Genomic DNA, 8,676 nt, shown 5'->3' on the forward strand with positions numbered 1-8,676 from the left:
TATAAAGCCTTAAATAATCTCGCTCCATCTTATATATCGGAATGTCTGACACCTTATATTCCAAATCGTAACCTCAGATCCTCAAATGAGTGTCTCCTTAGAATTCCAAGAACAAAACTTAAAAGAAGTGGTGAGGCGGCCTTCTGCTGTTATGCACCTAAAATCTGGAATAGCCTGCCAATAGGAATTCGCCAGGCTGATACAGTAGAGCACTTTTAAAACACTGCTGAAAACACATTACTTTAACATGGCTTTCTCATAACTTCACTTTGATTTAATCCTGATACTCTGTGTATCCAATTCATCACAATAACTATTCATGGTGGCTCTAAATTCCGTACTGACCCCTACTCTCTCTTCTGTTTCTTTTTCCATTTTCTTTGTGGTGGCCTGCGCCACCACCACCTACTCAAAACATCATGATACTCCAACATTGATGGACTAAAAGCCAGAAGTCTACATGACCATCATCATCATCAAGTCCTTCCATGAGAACCCTAAATCCAAAGAGGACTTTTTCATTTACGTTAGGTAGAATGCCCAGAGGGGACTTGGGTGGTCTCGTGGCCTGTAACCCCTGCAGATTTTATTTTTTTCTCCAGCCATTTGGAGTTTTTTTTTTTGTTTTTTCTGTCCACCCTGGCCATCGGATACAGATCTGCACTGCAATCAGAAGGTTGCTGGCTCAAATCCCATAATTGCCAGAAGTGATTCCACTCCACGGCGCCCATAACTAATGCCCTTAACATGCAATTGGTCCATGCTGAGTGTGACGTTAACCTGCATCCAGCTCTGCAGGCAGGTCCTCCAACGTGCAGGGAGAACCCATTGGTTGGTGGCAGGACTGGCACTCCAGCCACCATAAAAATCCTCACACTGTTCCATTCCATCATTGTGGTGCTAATTTGGGACCGTGTGGCGGGTGCGTTAATGCACTGTATCAGTGTATGCTCCCAACAGTGGCGTAGCTACAGTTCACGCCGCTCGGGGTGGGGCGGTGCTTCAATTTGTCCCCCTCTAACATATCTGAATATGTTAACCTATTTAAATAGAAAATTAAAATGACGTATAGAGAAAAATTAAGATACATTTTGCATAGATTTATTCATATATAGGGAAACAGCAATCATTTCACACATATAATTATTTTTAAGCATCAACTAGACAAGAATATAGTATAGACACACTGATAAGCCGTGTTCTAATTATTGATTTAATTTAATTATGCTGCAAAAACCAGAACCAGTGTAGTGTACAAGTAATAGGTGGGGATGTTTTCTGCGCAGAGCAAGAACATATTTGGGTTGATAATGAAACAAAATTCTAATTTCTAAATTAGTTGTTTATCTTCCTAGAAATTATTATCGGTGTAATGTTTATGTTTATTTTTGTTATTGCCTCATAAATTTCAACTGCTGTGCCTGATGCCATCACAGAAGGACAGTCTGAAAATTATTTTTGAAGCATTTGTGGATAAAAATCAGAGAATTTTACTTTTTTCACTCTTGTGATATTTTTCTGAACCCTGCTGCTCAAATACGAATTGTACTGAACCTTTTGGCCAATAATGACACCCCCAAAAATGTGCCACTTGGGGTGGACCACCCCCTCCGTCCGCTCCTAGCTACTCCACTGGCACCCAACCTCCTCTCTTTGTAATCAGCAGGCCAAAATCCATTAGATACAAAAAAAAAAAAGTGTTCATGGAAGTAAAATCTTTGTTGTCCAGTGCAATTCAGCTGAATAAAATGTAACTATGTAAGAGTTAAATAATTTAATCGAAATCAGAATTAAATATACATGTAACATATCATTGTATGAAACTGTTTTTGAGTATTCCACGATAGTGCTCTTCACAATAAGCACCATTATAAATAAAAATGTATTGAGTGTCATCCTTGGTAAAGTTTTCCCAACAAGAACTGTATGTTGGCACTGTCTGTTTATTTTGTTACAATTTTTATAACTATAAAAAGATATATATCATCTATCCATCCATCTACCCATTATCCAACCCACTATATCCTAAGGGTCACGGGGGGTCTGCTGGAGCCAATCCCAGCCAACACAGGGCACAAGGCAGGAAACAAACCCCGGGCAGGGCGCCAGCCCACTACAGTATATACAGTGTATATACACTGTGTGCACAATTATTAGGCAAGTTGTATTTTTGAGGATTAATTTTAATATGGAACAAACACAGTGCTATCAGTCAATCCAAAATGTTAATAAACCTGAATGTTTCACAACGAAAATGTGAGTGTGAACATCATCAGGGGAATACATATGTGTGCACAATTATTAGGCAACTATTAGTGTGCAGATTTATTATGCAACTAAAGGAAAAATGAAAATTTTCCCATCTCACTTGTTTATTTTCATCTGTTATAGTGACAATAATAAACAAACACCTCAAAATTTACAAATAAACATCTCTGACATTTCAAAAAAAATAAATCAATCAATCAATGACCAATATAGCCACCCTTCTTTCCAATAACAGTCATAAGCCTTTCCATTCATGGAGTCTGTCAGTTTCTTGATCTGTTGACGATCAGCTTTTTGTGGAGCAGTGACTACAGCCTCCCAGACACTCTTCAGAGAGGTGTATTGTTTTTCTCCCCCGTAAATCTAGCGTTTAAGAAGTGCCCACAAGTTCTCGATAGGGTTTAGGTCAGATGAGGAAGGGGGGCCATGTCATTATTCCTTCAACTTTAAGGCCTTTACTGGCTGGCCACGCAGTGGAGAACTTCGATGCAAGTGATGGAGCATTGGCCTGCATAAAATCATGGTCTTTTCCTGTATCACTGTTTGAAGAAAGTGTCTTGAAAAACTGGCAGTAGGTTTGGGAGTTGATTTTGAGTTCATCTTCAATGCAAAAAGGTCCAACTAGCTCATCTTTAAAAATACCAGCTCATACCAGTACCCCACCTCCACGTTGGAGTGGAGCTCTGTGCCCATTACTGATCCACAGGTCCATCCATCTGGTCCATCAAGAGTCACTCTCATCTCATCGGTCCATAAAACCTATGAAAAAAATCTGTCTTCAGATATTTCTTGGCCCAGTTTTGACGTTTCAACTTATGTTTCTTGTTCAGTGGTGTTTGGGTTTCAGCCCTCCTTACCTTGGCCATGTCTTTGAGCACTGAACACCTTGTACTTCTGGGCACTCCAGGTAGGTTGCAGCTCTGGAATATGAAAGTACTGGAGGATAATGGGTTCCTGGTAGCTTCACGCTTGATTCTTCTCAAATCTTTGGCAGCTAATTTGCGTCTTTTGTTCTCAACACGTTTCTTGCGACCCTGTTGACTATTTGCAACAAAATGTTTGATGGTTCTGTGATCACACACCAATATCTTAGCAATTCCAAAAGTGCTGCATCCCTCTGAAAGACTTTCTACAATTTTTGACTTTTCAGAGTCAGTTAAATCTCTTTTTTGGCCCATTTTGCCTGAGGAAAACTAGCTGCCTAATAATTCTGCACACCTTGATATAGGGTGTTGATCTCCTTAGGCCACACCCTCCCTCATTACACAAATACACATCACCTGGCGTGCTTAAATCCAATAAGCATTCAAGTTAATACAGCTTGGAGTTGGAATATACGCATAAAAATGATGATATGGTCAAAATACTCACTTGCCTAATAATTGTGCACACAGTGTATATATATATATATATGTATATATATATATCTATACTAATAAAAGGCAAAGCCCTCACTCACTCACTCACTGACTCACTGACTCATCACTAATTCTCCAACTTCCCGTGTGGGTGGAAGGCTGAAATTTGGCAGGTTCATTCCTTACAGCTTCCTTACAAAAGTTGGGCAGGTTTTATATCGAAATTCTACGCGTAATGGTCATAACTGGAAGCAGTTTTCTCCATTTACTGTAATGGAGATGAGCTTCAACGCCGTGGGGCGGAGTTTCGTGTGACATCATCACGCCTCCCACGTAATCACGCAGTACATAGAAAACCAGGAAGACCTAAAAAGCGCTGAAGAAAACATGCATTATATAATTGAGAAGGCAGCGAAACAATAAGAAGCGAGCGAGTGACATATACAACCATATTCATGAGTTCTGCTACTGCGGAAACAAAGCACGATGTAAACCTACACTTTAAATTAAGTTCATAGACAGGCTGCGCTGGCGTTTGTAATTTAGTGCCTGCCCATATAAGGCCGTCCGTCAGCGGCAATCCAATAGCAAACTCCCACTAAATATTCACGGGTTAAGGACTGTGCTTATGCAGAGGAAGATGAGATGGTCAGGGTGGTGTTTGGTACAAACTCAGCGAAACTGCGAGAGAAAGTTTTAAGTGCCAGGACTAAGGTAACATTAAATACAGCCATGGACATAGCACGAGATGGCACCAGCACAGCTGGGAAACTTCGATGCATGTACACCGAGGGGCTCACGTGAACTGGCGCAGTGCACAGATAAAAGCAACAGTTCCAAAAGCGCTGAACAAAACCGAATTACACAATTGAAAAGGCAGCAAAAATATGAAGCGTCTCATACATACAAGCATATTCATAAATCCAAAACAAAGCACACGTTGGAAAAAGTCAATGTCCCGCTAAAGGAAGACAGTGTAAAAAACCCGTGCATGCAGTGTGTCAGGTCTCAGATAAAGAAGAAGACGAGCTGTTTATTGATGCAGTAAGAAACGAATCGATGAATGAAACCTGTCATCTTTACAGCGATTGACAAACACGGAATGTAACTTGAACACAACACATCCTACAAATACAACCTGATTGAAAGAAATAATGATAATCAAATCCTTGATGACAGCAACACTCAGTAACACTCACAAAACAAATACTGTATATTGACAGTCATGTTACGTTATTTTTAAAATGTTCCCTTTTCTTTTCTAGCTTTTTAACACACTACTTCTCCGCTGCGATACGCGGGTATATATATATATATATGTATATATATATCCCGATCTACATACTCGAATAATGGATACTTTATTCGCCATCAATGATTGTTTTGGTAAAGCCATACTCAGTGTATTCATTAGATGAACGGTAAAAAGTAAGAGCGAGGGAGGATGACTTATTGAGGCATGCAGGCTGTAGTCTTGCGTCAACTCTATCTGAATTGCGATCACATTTGAAAAATATATCTTTTCAAGTTCTATTTAGTCCATATGTGTCAAACTCAAGGGCGCGGGCCACATCCGCCCGCGTGTAATTATATCCGCCCGAGATCATTTTATATACTGTATTATTGTTATTAAAGCCGGGTATATGAACGCTGGTAACACAATAAACTACAGATCCCATAATGCAGCGCTTCAGCTGCCTTGCCAACACTTACTGAGTTAATCAAGTTATTGCGAAGCTAGCTCACACGATGCTGAAGAGAAAAGATGATTCTGAAAATAGAGCCTTTAAAACCGATGGGAGGCTGAGTATATGTTTACTGAACCCGTGTGTCTCATTTGTGGAGCTAATGTGGCTGTAATTACAGAATTTAATCTAAGACGGCACTATGAGACAAAACATCAGGTTAACCTGAATGCAATGCAGAAGATACAGAAAGCAGAATAATTAAATAAGAATCTGACACTTCAGCGGACGTTTTAACCCGTGCACAATCACAAAGTGATTTCAAGTGAAGCTGCTTTTATGGGAGACACAAATGCACCAGTGCACCTTGCCCCACTTTCCCTGTTGCCAAGTAATGTTAAACCAAGTCATCACTACGGTGTTCCCAAATCGCACTTTGCTGATAAACTGGCGCACTGAGTTTGCACGGCGCTTTGGTGACTTTGAAGAACAAAAAGTCCGTCTACATGCGGCTCGAACCTTGTGCATGTTTGGTAGCACATATCTGTGTGAGAAGCTCTTCTCAGTGATAAAGACTAACAAAACAGCACACAGGAGTCGCCTCACTGATGAGCACCTGCAATCCATCCTGAGAATCTCCACAACACAGAACCTCACACCAAACAGAAACGAACCTGTGGCCAAAAAAAGATGCCAGGCGTCCAGCTCTAAAATGACATATGAGCAAAGAAACTGAATGATTTGATTTGTTATTGCTGAAAAGAACACATTTTATTTATATTTCTAGGTTTTGTTATGCAGCATGTTCATATTTGAATTTGTATAATTTTGACAGGATATATTTTTATGGAGAGCAAAATCTTTTGGGATATTTAAAATCTAAGTTTATTTTTTATATAAAATTACATAAGAGTAAAGAAATGTGAATGTTTGTTCTTTTAACGTTTACTTTATTTCTAACTTGTATAATTTAGACAGGATAAATTTTTATGGAGAGCAAAATATTATAAGTTGTTTAAGGTTTGAGTTGATTTATTCACGAATAATATTCCTGTCTGTTTTTACCATTCCTACCAAAGATATTTCTGTCGACTAAATAAAAATTCCTTCTATTTAAAATTTAAATAGAACTTGAACAAATACGATAGTTCATAATATCCACGCAGACTTGCACGTAAGAGCGGAGTTATCCGTTTTAACAAGCAGCATATTGCACTGATCTGAAATAGCTGTGTGTGTATATATGTAGATATGTATGTATATGTATATATATGTTTATATATGTGTGTGTGTATGTATGTATATATATATATGTATTTGTGTGTGTATGTATGTATGTGTGTATGTATTTATGTGTGTGTGTATATGTATGTGTATATATGTAGATATATATATGTATATATATATATGTGTATATGTATAGATATGTATATATATATATATATGTTTATGTATGTGTGTGTAAATATATATATATATATGACAACAACACTCATCACTCACAACAGTGACAAAACAATTACATTGACAATCATGTTACATTATTTTCAAAATGTTTCCTTTTCTTTTTCATTGCTTCTTTAACACACTACTTCTCCTTGAAGCTGGTATTTTGCTAGTATATATATATATATATATATATATATATATATATATATATATATATATATACAGTAAATATAGATAGATAGATAGATATAGATATATATAGATAGATATAGAGAGAGAGATTATAAATATATGTTGTTGGGGTAAATACTGATGTTTCAAGAAATAACTTGAAAGGGACGAAGTTTATAGTCAAGTGACAGGGCTGCAGGAGGCCATTAAACAGGCAATGAAAAAAGGTTAGAATGGAAAGTGACCAATAAAACATGAGCAAGAAAGCCAATTCTGTCCCGTTGCAGAAATAATTCAGATATGTAACTTTCAGGAACATGGATTTGTCTAATTCATCATTAAAGAAGCAATTTAAGGTCAGTAAGCAAACCATTGACCACAGCTACCCCTGCTGGTGTAGTAAAGGAATAACCAAACTATAAATATTCATTATTTTTTTTCATGTTAGTTTTTTTTTACCAACTTTTTAAAAGTAATACAAACTGCAGAATCATGCCTATTATCACCCTTTTGATATCCCCTCCCTACTTTTTACATTAAAAATGAAGAACTGCATCCTGGCTCCCATTGTTTGTAGTTCAGCTTGGCAAAATCTTGCAGCCTTAACTTACTTTTTTTTTTTTTTTTCCAGCTATAGAGAGTAATAGAGCACATCCCTAAGTCACAAAGTAGAAGATGCCACTGGGACCTTCATGTCCAGAAGGAGTACACGGTGAGTTGGCAGTCTGTGGAGGACTGAGACTTTACAGAGTGAATCTTTGACTCATTTGGGGAGTGGGATAGAAGATATTTTGAGGTTCCATTTCTGATTTGTCCTTTCTGTCATTTATTCTGTGTGACCTGTACATGTAACCTACTTGAATGGGAACTCCTTTCTCTACTCGCGTGAACTGCGTGCAATTTATTTTTTACTTGGTCCGAAGACAACAATGTACTGCTTATTGATGGTAGCAAACTGCTCTTTTAAAACATAACTGGAAGTATTTAGAGCTCACCTACTTGCTCCCTACGAAGACCCCAAGTCGTGACTAAAATAAGATTTTTTGTTCACTTCATTGTCCTGCCACCTGGAGTCACTAAAATGACAACCCCAAAAAGGTATCTGAAGTACTTATGGATGGTCACAACTTGCCATAATGTTAAGGCAATTTTCAGACAAGTTTGTGTTTTATAATTAAGGATTTCTGTGTAAGAAATAGCTTATACATGTTTCAAAGTGTATGTTTTATCCATGAGACCCCTGACCCTCTGCCTGGACTTATATAAGCAGTGAGTGGGTCTGCCAACAGTACATCTGTGGAAGAAAAATTAGAGTTAGGGGTCACATAGTCATGTCGAATACTGTTTTGATACGCTTTCTATATTAAAATAGAGCGTTCATTTTAATAGTATAAAAGGGTTACTAAATGTCAGAAACCTGTTCAGGCGTATCAAGGAACCAGATACAGGTCAGGTGAACAACAAAGACAAGAGAGGAGAACCAGGAGCAGAGTGGCGTAATACATCAAATGTATGATTAAGAGGTCAGCAGATGTCCTGTAAACAATAAAACTGGACAGTTGTCATATACACAAAGATTTCAAGGGTAATATCTAAACTAAGAAATGTTGAAGAACAAGTATATAATGGAGAAGGACTTTTATTTAGGCTGGTTATGCTCTATGCCAGAGTAACTCTATGATATGTAAGCATTAATCAGCACTGTTATGTAGATTCAGTTATCAATAAGTAGGAGCTTCTGCTTT

This window comes from Polypterus senegalus, chromosome 17, assembly GCF_016835505.1.
Source record: "Polypterus senegalus isolate Bchr_013 chromosome 17, ASM1683550v1, whole genome shotgun sequence".
Lineage (NCBI taxonomy): Eukaryota > Metazoa > Chordata > Cladistia > Polypteriformes > Polypteridae > Polypterus > Polypterus senegalus.